At 36.1% G+C, this 13,653-nt stretch overlaps 1 protein-coding gene across 4 annotated transcripts in view; it reads left to right on the forward strand.

Moving 5' to 3' along the window:
- Window positions 1–13,653, forward strand: part of csrnp3 (cysteine and serine rich nuclear protein 3) — a 53,539-nt gene that overhangs the window by 18,070 nt on the left and 21,816 nt on the right. Inside the window, exon 3 of one of the 4 annotated variants that reach the window (XM_089133432.1) lies at window positions 12,047–12,301. The exons of 2 other annotated variants lie outside the window; for them this stretch is intronic. The gene's annotated coding sequence lies outside the window, so the exon portion shown is untranslated. Of the gene's footprint in view, window positions 1–12,046; window positions 12,302–12,410; window positions 12,494–13,653 lie in introns of those variants that run through there. One more of the 4 variants, XM_039683682.2, reaches the window with a different exon arrangement.

Raw genomic sequence — 13,653 nt, forward strand, 5'->3', positions numbered from 1 at the left:
CACATGCAGGCTGACGGAAGAACAGTGTGTTTTCCCGGCGTTGGGGAGGATGAGAAGATCAATGCGATCTGCAGCAGTGTCTGCTCCGTGTGCGGGGTACTGAATACCAGCCAGATATGTCTTCCTCCTTTCATGAGTGTGTGTGTGTGTGGATATATAGTGCCTCGGGCAACAGCAAGTTAACAAATGTACAAAGAGGGAATGAAGCCTCATTTCCATAAAGCACCAAATGTAGTAGAGCGTCTATTTAAATGGGCTTCTTTGTTTCTAATTGCGTTCTGCTTCCTTGCTTGTTGTTCTCCCAAAAACTCTCAAGTCCACCACAAACGGAGACTCACTTGCCTTTTCAAGAAAGCATCTGTGTTTTTACAGTTTAGTCGGTAAACTATCTTTTAATGACAGCTGCTCAAGCCAAATGATCTTCACAGCACAATAATCGAGACGTATTAGGCATCAGTGTGCATTTTTGTAATTGCACTATTGTAGGTCTCTGAATCACTGATTCTTCAGTGCAAATGGATCTGAAGACATAATAGCGCAATAGTCAGTGCAGTAAAATAGGAAAATAGACTGTAATCATCACAAGAGTGTACTTTATGTCTCATTATATTGCGTATAAAAAGTGTTGCGTTTATCATTTTAACTAGCACCACATGTACAGTATGTCATATGCACTCTTAGAAGAAAAGGTTCTATATAGAACCTTAAAAGGTTCTATCAGCGCTATGTATTTGGAACCCCTAAAAGGTTCTATACACTCTTAAAAAAAGGGTTCCTCTGGGTTCTATATAGAACCCTGGGGTTCCGTACTTGGCCAATAGAACATTTTACCAAAAAAAAAATGGTTCTATATAGAACCATTTTGGAGTTCCATATATGAAGCGGTGGTTCTAAATAGAACCATTTCTTCTAAGAGTGTCATAATCTTTTCCCTCCACGTTATTATAAGAGAGTGGGTCATGTTTGAACAAAGGTTAATAAATGCCAGTCACACCATATGATTCATCATGCAGAGTCTCCTCGTTGCATTAGCTGAGTGGGCCACGTCACTGCAGCTAAATTCAATTTTCAATTCACTTTTAGTGCTTCATCCTGTTCTTGACACGCACAGTTCAATCATTTACAGGAGTGATCACTGCCACCAAACACCACTGTCGTGCAAATGAACGGCCAGGACGCATTAAAGTTTTCTGTTTTCAGTCAAAACGGCGTTGTGTAAGTGGCTCCTAAATTAATAACTAATGATTTTTACAACTGAAGTGAATCAATCAAAAAACGTACTTCATCTGAACTTTATTCTAGAGCGGCTGTGCCTGTAAAACAATCTCTGTTTCGTTAATTTCCTGTGATCACTGTAAAGCTGCTTTGAAACAATCTGAATTGTTAAAAGCGCTATATAAATGAAGGTGACTTGACTTCTACAACCGACTTAACTTCTGAAAAATTGAGGAAATGACAACCGCATTTGCAGAAATACAGAATAGAATTAAACAACAAGTTGATAATGACATATTTAAGCTCATATCAGAGTTGTGTCTCTCTTCTTCTTTAATGTGCGGTGCAAGAAATCACAGTGAAAGAGGTACTGTACGTTTTCACTCATTAGTGTTGCCAGATCTTTCCAAAAAAAAAAAGTTTTGGGGATTTTATGAACTGACAAGTTAGAATCGTGTCAGTCATCGCAATCTCGAGAGTGAGTTCTGTTCCGTACACACACACACACATATATATATATATATATATATATATATATTAATTTTCTTTATTATATAAATATTGGTGCCTATTGGAGAAATATTAAAGGATTAGTTCACTTTTGAAAAAACTTTTGCTGATAATTTACTCACCCCCATGTCATCCAAGATGTCCATGTCTTTCTTTCCTCAGTCGAAAATAAATTTAGGTTTTTGATGAAAACATTCCAGGATTTTTCTCCATATAATGGACTTCAATGGGAACCGGATGGTTCAAGGTCCGAAAGATAGTGTTAATAACAGTTTCAGATGCAGCTTCAAATGTCTTTAAACGACACCAGACGATGAATAAGGGTCTTATCATGCGAAACGATCGGTTATTTCAAAGCTTATTCCAAAAATGTAACTTTTCTAAGGACAAATGCTAGCCTTGCTCTATTCTGTGAGGCGCGTTTGCAACGTCACGTAATACGTAATTACATTCAAAAGGTCACGGGCGACGTAGCCAGAACTACAGAGTCAGATTGTTTACAAGTTGAACGCATAGGTTGAACGTGAAAACTAACTCAAACGCCGTTTACAAAAAAGGAATTAAAAGGTAAAACAACGATGTCGGACGTTTTTGATTCTGTACTTCCGGCTACGTCGCCCGTGACCTTTTGAACGTAATTACGTATTACGTGACGTTGCAAACGCGCCTCACAATATATTACAAGGCTAGCATTTGTCCTTAGAAAAGTTACATTTTTGGAATAAGTTTTGAAATAACCGATCGTTTCGCATGATAAGACCCTTATTCATCGTCTGATATCGTTTAAAGACATTTGAAGCTGCGTCTGAAACTGTTATTAACTGTCTTTTGGACCCTGAACCATCCGGTTCCCATTGAAGTCCATTATATGGAGAAAAATCCTGGAATGTTTTCATCAAAAACCTTAATTTCTTTTCGACTGAGGAAAGAAAGACATGGACATCTTGGATGACATGGGGGTGAGTAAATTATCAGCAAAAGTTTTTTCAAAAGTGAACTAATCCTTTAAGTGACGTGATGTGTGAAAGTGTAAGTGACGATATTAAGAATATTTCCATTGTAACAAATAAACAAAACACACAAAGCCAACAATTAAATAAATAAATTATTTTAAAATTAAATCAACAAATTAAAGGTGCAACACTCTAAAAATATTGGGTTGTTTTATCCCAATTTTGGGTCAAATATGGAGAAACCCAAACGTTGGATTAAAATTTTTATTTAAAAAAATTGACCCAATGACTTGGTTTGTCCATATTTGACCCAAAGGGTATTTTTTTTAGAGAGTACCATGATGTATAAATATGTTTGATATTAACATTGTTTTTGCTTTATTTGTTTATGGCATTACAATAATTGAATTGTATAAAACAATATCACACTGCAAAAATGTCTTAATGGTGTTAGGCCAAAAATAGGCCTCATCATTTTCTTAAATATAGTATAATACTTTTAAAAATGACAGTAAAGACATTTATAATGTTACAAAAGTCTATTTCAACTATTTTGTTCTTTTGAACTTTCTATGCAAAGAATCCTGAAAAAAAAATTCTCACGATTAAATTTTAAAATGTATTAACAGTTCTTTTAAATTGTAATAATGTTTTCACTCTATATCTGACCAAATAAATGCAGCCTCGGTGAGCAGAAGAAACATCTTACACATTATGTGTTAGAATATAACCCACAATACACATGTGACATACTAATTTTGTATTTCACCTCAAAAACAAATGAAAGATCATACATATGCAGTACGCATTTGTTTTTAGAGGTGAAAATGGTTTTATAATCAGTAATGCCATTCCAAGTTTCGAGCATCGATTTGCATTTATGTTTATTCGAAGTTCATAGTAAATTACAGTCTCTAAACACATTCCTGAAATGAACATTTCTGTACACCTCTTTAATTTAAACAGATCTCGGACAACACGGCTCCCTCGGGGACACCACGGTAAACATCGCTGTATATTCCACAGCATAACAGCAGCGCCTCGAGTGCGTCTGCTTTGTGAATGCTGCACATGACCTTTTACAAGCATATTCTTCTTCTTTTGGCATTTTCATGCTGTGGATTCTTTGGCATGTGACTCTTCCTAACATCAGTGTGGAGTAGGGAATATATCAAGGCTGCGTTTATGTTTACTTAGCCACACACATCGGCAGAATGACATCAGCTTCGGATATATAATTATTCCAGGCTACAGTTCCTGTCTGTGAGGCTCTCAAGGTTGCTCTTTATGGCTCAGCATCACACATGATTTATAAGGTTAAACACAACCTTTGCAGCGTTTTGGGGAAGCTAAAGCTCTTCTCATAGTTTACAGTTAAACTAACAGTCAAGATGCCCTTTTAATAAAAAGGTAAACAGGAGCTGATCATATGAAAAGTAAAGTGGGAATGTCACAATCTGCAGTATTTAGGCACACAAACAATGAGGATGTCAATAATGTAATAGTATTACTAGAAAACATCCTGATTATATACTACTGAGTCAGACACATAGTGACAACCTATAGGATTTAACTCACACTTAGAAGAAAAGGTTCTATACAGAACCTATCAGCGCTATGTATTTGGAACCCCTAAAAGGTTCTATACACTCTTTAAAAAAGGGTTCCTCTGGGTTCTATATAGAACCCTGGGGTTCCGTACTTGGCCAATAGAACCTTTTACCAAAAAAAATGGTTCTATATAGAATACACTCTAAAAAATGCTGGGTTGTTTTAACCCAATTTTGGGTCAAATATGGACAAACCCGAAATGTTGGGTTAAAAATGTAATGTAAAAATTTAACCCAACGGCTGGGTTAGTCCATATTTGACCCAAAGTTGGGTTAAAACAACCCAGCATTTTTTAGAGTGTATGAAGCGGGGGATGGAACCATTTCTGGTTCTAAACAGAACCATTTCTTTTAAGAGTTTAAGTGTACATTTACACAACAACAACGTACTTTAGATGTAGAAAAAGCGATCCAAGTTCACACGGATATGAGAAAACGACTAAAAACCTGTATTCAGGTGCCAGGCCAGTAGTTGGCGATGTCACTTTGTAAAGAAACACTACAAAGTACTACAAAGCTCCCGTGAGGCTTCAACTTCGGGTCGATGGATTACCCCTTTGGTGAAAATGAACCAATACCACTGAAAATGCTACAAACCATGCAAACACAGAACGTTCCCATGAGGTTATTTTTTTGGGAACCAAACAAGAACGTTACAGGAACGTTCCATGTAGGTTATTTTTAGGTTCCATTTTTATAACGTAAGGAGAATGTTCCGGGAACGTTCCCTTAACCTTAAGGGAAAGTTCTAGGAAAATTCTGGGAACCAAAAACTAACGTTCCCAGAACCTAAATTTGTTTGCTGGGAAGTATCATTTTTCACGCTTGGACCGGACCAATGAACCGAACTACAGATGTGAAAGCACCCTTAAACAGCAAAACTGAGAAAAAGGCTGTGGTATTCCATTTTTACTAAACACTTTAATGGCCATATAATCCACTTTTGATTTTGTCAATCTGATTGTCTATGGGGTGGAAATACAAAAAGTTCTAAGCTTTTAAGCTGTCAAAAGTCCACTGGATGATGCAAATGATGTATTTCATGTCATCTGGTGGACATCTGCTGACTATCTGGATACAAGTAACTCAGAGAAGCAGAACACATAGTTCATTTACATATACTATCGACATTGCAACAATGCAAAGCAAACGCTTTAAGTGCCATCTCACTATGTTTAGGAACAGAGCCTTTGTGCTCATTCTCTCTGCACTCTTCCTCCCTCCCCCTCTGTGATTACCTCTCTCTCTCTCTCTCTCTCTCTCTCTGGCTCCAGTGAGACTGTGTGCTCACTGTACTTTGCGGTTGCCCTGGCTTTCCCTCTCGGCAGGCTGCAGTAAGTGAAAGAGAGAGAGAGAGAGAGAGAGAGAGAGAGAGAGAGAGAGAGACTCGCCTGTCATGCACTGATCTGACGCCTGCTTCTGTGTCCCGAAAACCCCTCAATGTCTGCAGCAAAACACCACATTACTGCAACATAAGCAGTATTGGGTGTAATGCATTATCAAAGAATTAATAACTGTAATTGAAATGGCAAAGTAGGGGATTACTCTTATTTTTCAGTAATTTAATAATTACAGTTGCTTTTGATGTAATTGCATTCAATATGTGTAGAACTATACAATTCAGTACACAAACTGTAGAACAATTCAATATACAACCGTTGATTTAATGTCTAATGAGAGTTAGTTGACATGTAGCTGCAAAGCTACTATCAAAATAAAGAGTTATGTTATCATGTTGACTTTGAACATGGATCTAAATTCGTACACAATGGATCTAATTTCGTGCATTGTGTAAAAAATGATCGTGATTTTAACAGTAAAAGACTAAAAATGCTACAGTGAAAAACTGTTAATTGGTTAACAGAAAGTTTCCTTACTATATACGGTAAATAGCTGTGATATGGTACATTTAATGTCATTTTACTGTAAAATACCGTTAAATTTACAGTTTTTGGAAGTGAAAAAGAATAAGTCATTGTAAATTTTACAGTGAAAAAAAATGTAAATTGGCATTCCCACAATTCCCTGCATGACACTAATCAGTTTTTTTTTTCTAATCAGTTATGTACATTAGGGTTTTATGTTACATTTAATGTTGTTAAATTAATGCTTATCGCATTTTTTTTTAATTTCATCATGTTGCCATGATGGTGTTTAATGTTTGTGTGAATGACACTGTGCAGCTTCTACAGTATATATTAGTATTAACTTCCTTGTGAAGAGGTTTGATTGATCATTTGACTCTCATTACTGCTGTGATTGTGTATTACAATGCAACAAATCAGATATTAATACTTCAAAAGGTCAGTAAATTACGGTAATATAACATGAGATAATGAAATACGGTTTATTGCTGTAAAATTAAATACGGTTAAAAGTCTGTAAAACCTAAACTGTTGCAACCGTATTTTTAACAGGAAAACTCCGGTAACCACAGCTGCCGTTTTTTGTCCTATAAATTTAACAGATTTTTTTTTTTTTTACAGTAATGGATTCACACCCTTTGTGTCCAATTAGGGGTATGATTTGCATAAGATCGTCTTCTAGCAATTGGTTAGTGATATTTAGCTGCAGGGTTAGAGGGGGGAATCATGTTGGACTGCCATGCATGACTCAGTGTGTTGAGTTTCCCAGGCTTAAGGGCAAGGAGAGGTTAGTTTGCTGCTAATGACAGGCCTCAGAACTGTAACATCCCATAAAACATTCAGAAGGGAAGCACAGATACAGAGTGAGGGTGTAGGGATTCAAAAGCCCAACATCCAAGAGAAACATTCAAAGGTTACATCCTCGAGGCAAAGACGTGCTACCTTTCTAGCGGTCACTGTATGAAGACACTAGTTGTTTTGAGCTCTCAGTGACAGACTATTGGATCTGTTCTCCGACTTCAAACGGAGCCAAGAAACGGCATGATTTGTAAAGCGCTCGTGAACTTTAATCACTGCAGCTGAGTCATTGCTATAGTCTCTGAATGAGTTGTTTGAGAATGACATATGATGTGTGTTGTTTTTTTCATCCTGTCAGTCAGGACTCGGGTTATTGTTCTTTCCGTGGAAGTTTATCAGCAACACTTCTACCAGAAAATAGCGTGCTAAAAGCTATCCAGTTATTACAAAGAGCATTTAAACTCCTCAGGCAGCAGAAATAATGACTTTTTTGGCTCCGGTCTTCCATTTTTTTCATGCCGCCGTCACAGCCAATGATTGGATTTGGAACCAGACTCTTCATTTGCATATGGCCTGAATATAGTCAGAAAATGTCTATGCATCAAAGCGCAATATATTACAATTCTCTATATTCGAATTTGCGCAAAATCACAGAATCAAGCAATACGGTCACGGTCTGTAACAGAAGATAGTGATCTGCCTACATGGCAGCAACATACAAATAACTATCATGATGCAAACATTTTTTTTTTTTACAAAAAAGGTCATGCAATTAAAGGAGTAGTTCACTTTTGAAAAAACTTTTGCTGATAGTTTACTCATCCCCATGTCATCCAAGATGTCCATGTTTTTCTTTCTTCAGTCGAAAAGAAATTAAGGTTTTTGATGAAAACATGCATTTTCTCCATATAATGGACTTCAATGGGGTCCAAACGGTTCAAGGTCCAAAAGACACTTTCAGTGCAAACTGCAAACTGTTCAAAGGGCTTTAAACGATTCCAGACGATGAATAAGGGTCTTAACAAGCGAAACGATCGCTCATTTAAAAAAATAAATAATAAAATAAAAAATAAAACTTAAACAAAGTTTACAACGCATTCTCACCCCAAGGCGTCACCTTTGACCATGCTTCAATATTTGACGTTTTAGGCGCCCTTTAGCGTCACTTACATGACGCGATCCTAATGCGTCCTCTAACTGACGCTAAAGGAAAGCGTCTGTTAGAGGACGCGGTTAGGTTTAGGTGTGGGGTGGGGGTAGGGTACACGCGATCCTAGGGCGTCATTTAACTGACGCTAAAGGGCGCCTAAAGCGTCAGATATTGAAGCATGTCCAAATGCTTCCCAAGGCGTCAGTTAGGTGACGCCTTGGGAGTGAGAATGGGCTGAAGTTTAAGTTTCATAAGCTCGCCTTGCTCTGTTCTGTGACGCGCGTTCGTGACTCTCCTGTTCGAACTCGTTCATCAAAATGAATCTTTTTCCGAGTCATTTGGTTCATTCAACGAAATATCTGAAGTTCGGTAAAAAACCTTGCACGGATAAAGCTGGTGAACGAGTGTTTCCATTCAACGGCTTTAAAGCGAATAAAAACCTGTCGCGTGCTGTTTTGCGATCAGATTGTTATATCGAATTGATTTGAGACATGTTAAGGTGTTTCCATTCATTTTCTCACCGAATTGCACAACATTGGCGAAAAAAGTTTTGCTAGACAAAATGGATCGACCACAATAACGCCTCCATCGCATAAAGCCGTATATCGATCAATATAAAATCCGATGAGACCAAACGAATTTCATATTCATATTCATGAAATTCAATCGAATTTTACTGTTTCCATAAGGCATTTTTCATTCGATATCACTTAATGCGGATTAAAACGAGTGGATGGAAACATAGCTAGTGTCTTAAAAGGCAACATAATCATGCTTTCACGTTAAGAGCACTTAAAATGCAACCCGCGTAGGCAGCTCACTAGGTTTTGGTACAGAGCCTCAGTGTGAGTATGTGTGTGGACTGCCAGTCATATGTTTTGCATCTTTACATAATGGAGCTCCTGGTATGATATCCCATAAGAAAGAGAGGGAATGCAAATTAGAAATGACTGTTATACAATAGGCAGCATTCCAAGATAAAGAGGAAACGAGAGGAAATAATTTGATTGTTCTGGTCAAATCAAGTGCTGAGCCATTCATGACTGTCTGTTCTGCTCTCTCTAATGGGTCACAGACCCGCAAGGCCATAGATTCAAGTCGGGGTAAACATTTATAGGCAGGAAGCAATAGTGTGCTACTGTAATACTGCAAAATTCCCCATCTCACAAAGGCTTTTAATGTTTAGTTTTCCACAATTCCAAAAGAAAACCTGGTCCAGGATAAATCCATCTGCGTCCAGAAACTCAGCCAGCGCTCCGATTTAAACCTTCATTAAATCCAAAACACACATAAAAGCATTGTCCTCCTGAAGCCAGCTGGTTTAAAACACACTATGAAATCCGTTATAGGTGGGATTAAGCAGTTTAAAAACGAGCGATCAGTGCTTAAATATTTTTTTATTTGAAGGATTTGTTGAATAGGTCTATCCTTGTTTTAAGCAAGTATAATTGGCAGGAATTAGATGGGCTGAAAATGAATAATTAGAGTATATTGACCTACTGTTCACCACATTTTTAATTGCTGGACTTTCCTTATGAGTTGAGAGAGTCTTAATCAGAGATTTTGTGATAATTAGAGGAGGTCCGAACGCTTCGGTGAGCAGAGGACAAGTCGTCCCGCGCCGCTTTTACCGCGGTGGCCGTCACACAACGCTGCAAGCAATAATCAAAGTGTTTTGACACAGCATTTATTCAGCCTCTAATAGCTTGAAGACCACACACTCTTGTTTTTCTGTGCCGTTTATGTGCCATCGAGTGGAAGGATTTCCTGAAGCAAGAACTGTAATGTTAACATTAATGATAACTCCACAGCTCGACTCCCAGGAGCTTTCAAGAGTAATTTAAGTGCACTCTTAATCCAAATATCTGCTTTATTTACTGATCATGTGGAGGGCTATTATACTGCCATGTTTGATGATGTTCAAGAAATGTAGAAATAACTAAAATTATTCAGAAGAAGAACTTCAACCAAACAGCTATTGTTCTCAAGTAGATTCATAATCATTAAAGTATCGTAAATACAAATACTTGTTTTGCAATTAATGAACGCAAGAAAGAATGATATGTAAATGTAAATAAATGATAAAAAGTAGTATGAAATATGAATATTTAATCGTATGAATTAATAATGTTTACAAAAACATTTTAATATGTGAAAAATGCCACACAAGGATGTCAGTGAACATTCAGTGATGGCTCAAATGAATCACTGATTTGTTGAACAGATTCAGATAAATGAATCAAACGTTCCCGCTCTAAAACTGCTTTTGCTTTAAATCAGGGAGGCTATTAAAATTCATTTTTAAAAGTTATCAAACAAGAAAGTTTTACAGAATTAGTCAAAACTTCATAGCTAAATAAAAAAAAAAATGTATGCATAATTTATGAACACAGGAAAGAATGATATTTAATCATTTTCATTTTTATGGACGTATGTAAATAAATGATAAAAAGTAGTATGAATATTTAATCGTATGAATTAATAATGTTTACAAAAACATTTTAATATGTGAAAACTGCCACACAAGGATGTCAGTGAACATTCAGTGATGGCTCAAATGAATCACTGAATCACCGATTCGTTGAACAGATTCAGATAAATGAATCAAACGTTCCCGCTCTAAAACTGCTTTTGCTTTAAATCAGGGAGGCTATTAAAATTCAGTTTTAAAAGTTATCAAACAAGAAAGTTTCACAGAATTAGTCAAAACTTCATAGCTGAATAAAAAAATGTATGTATAATTTTATGAACACAGGAAAGAATGATATTTAATAATTTTTATTTTTATGGACCGATGTAAATAAATGATAAAAAGTAGTATCAATATTTAATCGTATGAATTAATAATGTTTACAAAATAATTTTAATATGTGAAAAATGCCACACAAGGATGTCAGTGAACATTCAGTGATGACTCAAATGAATCACTGAATCACCGATTCATTGAACAGATTCAGATAAATGAATCAAACGTCCCCGCTCTAAAACTGCTTTTGCTTTAAATCAGGGAGGCTATTAAAAATTAATTTTAAAAGTTATCAAACAAGAAAGTTTCACAGAATTAGTCTAAACTTCATAGCTGAGTAAAAAATGTATGCATAATTTATGAAAAATACAGGAAAGAATGATATTTAATCTTCATCAATATGGACCGCCGATATAAATAAATGAATAATTAAAAGTAAATAAATAAATAGTATGAATATTTATTAGTATAAATGAATAAAGTTGCATATAATATAATGTCTGTGAACATTCTGTGATGGCACAAATGAATCACTGAATCAGAGTTGGGAATCGATTCATTGAAATGATACAGAAAAACACTGTTTTTGCTACTGATGTTTAAATCAGAGAAGCTATTAAAATTTATTTTTTAAAAGTCATCGGACAAGAAAGTTCTGAATATTAGACATTGTGCTTATATTGTTTAATTTAATGAGCAAAATCGTATATGACTCCATGAGTTATTACTCGTCATCTCACAACAACATAGATGTTTTTTTGACTGAAACTCTATGGAAAATAGTTTAAATATTAATCACGTGGTGATGCCTGTTTGGGGATGCCAGCTGTAACGTTTAGTGTGTTGTTTATATGTGAGATTGCTTGCGAGTCTCATCACCCGCCTTGAACGGAGTATTTATGAAGCACAAGTGCAGCACAAGTTCATTAGCACAAATCCCCACTGAGCCAGAGCGTGTGCGTTTGATTGTTTCTATTACTGTTTTTGGCTCATTTGAGGGTGCCCTCGCTCACCTCTACCGATTATGGTGCTGTGCCGGCTATCGACTGTCTCTCCGCTGTCTGTTTTCCCTCTCTCTCTCTCTCTCTCTCTCCCTCCCTCCCTCTCATGATGGTAAAAATATCTGCAGACAGCAGGAACACACAGGCACAGCTCTCTCACTCTCTCACTCTCTCTCTTCCACCCATGTGATCTCTCAGGCAGGCAGGCGTCGCTGTGCACAGTCTCCAGTCCTCAGCTAATGAGTCTTTGTGTGTTTGGAGCGAATGAGAGCGAGTGTTCGGTCTGTTGGAGACCGGGAGTGCACCTCTGCTTTACCTCTCTCGCCCCGGTCTCCTCTGTCGTTCGACTGAAATGGAGGGCCGTCTTTCAGCACATCTCATCTGGCTCTGAAAGGCTCCTCTGAGAGAAGTGTCGTGGGGAGAGGGAGGAGAGTAACGCGCCGGTGGACGCAGGTTGGTGCATTTCGAAGCGAAAGCATGACTCGTGCCCTGTTTCTGTTGTGATGTGTCACGCCTGGCCTGATGGGAAATCTGAGGTCAGCTTCCGCGAGCGCTCTCCTCTTTGACCTGCAGTCTATCGGGGACGCGCTGGCTGAGACGCCGGAGAAATGTGTCAACTGGTTGAGATTCTGCATTATTAACCAGGTAGATTTGTGTCCCAGACTAGTCGAGATGAGGAACTTGTTGTCAAGTTAACTGTTTACAGTTGCTAAGCAACATTGCAACTTGCTGCATTAATATAAAAATCGATTGATGCTCTTCACAGGTGTACCTCAGAACTGTTTTATCAAATTTAGGCTATATAATAAAAAAATATAGAAACATACACACACAAATTTATCATGTATACTTATATATTTTATATTATATATATATATATATATATATATATATATATATATATATGAAAAAGTATATTAATTAATTATTTAATTATATGAAATATAAAACTTAAATATATGTATTACCACATGTATTACCACATGACTGTATTAATATAAAAACAGGTATTACCACATAATTTTATAAATATACAAATATTTTTAATTAAATATAGATTATTTAAAAACATGTTTTACCGAAAATATATGACCTTTTTTATAGATTAAATAAAAATAATAAATATAGATTTCCCCAAATATGTATTAATCTAATATATATATATATATATATTTTAATTAAATATATGAAATATAAATACCAAATATACATCACCACAAAAGTATGTAAATACTGTATATAAAACATTTTTTATAGATTAATTAAATATAGATTATCCCAAAATATGTTTAACCAAAAATATATCACCTTTTATATAGATTAAATAAATATACTAAATATCGATTTTCTCAAAATATGTATTATTGTATTAATATATAAACACTTCGAAGTACTAATTAAATATGTAAACGATAAATGGTCGCAAAATATGTATGACCACACGATTGCATTAATACATAAAAGCATTTTTAGATTAGATTAAATGACCTTTTTATAGATGAATTAAATATGCTTACTACAATTTTCCTCAAAATATGTATTATTGTATTGATATCTAAACTTTTTATAAAAATCCTGAAATAGGTAGTTCTATTACCGCATTTATTAATATATAATAAAACCAATTTTCCAATGAGTGAGCAGCTAAAATTCAGTTAGCGTGATATAAAATTAAAAATGGTGATATAAGATTGTGGTCGTGCTGCCCAGCCCTCTATAGGGCTCCTCATAGCGCTCAGCCTCCGCTGCCAAGAAGTATTGATCTCTATAGGTTGTCAGTGCTGCATTGGCAATGCTGAAGTACA

The sequence above is a fragment of the Pimephales promelas genome, chromosome 7, assembly GCF_988280905.1.
Source record: "Pimephales promelas chromosome 7, fPimPro1.hap1.1, whole genome shotgun sequence".
In the NCBI taxonomy this organism is placed as follows: domain Eukaryota; kingdom Metazoa; phylum Chordata; class Actinopteri; order Cypriniformes; family Leuciscidae; genus Pimephales; species Pimephales promelas.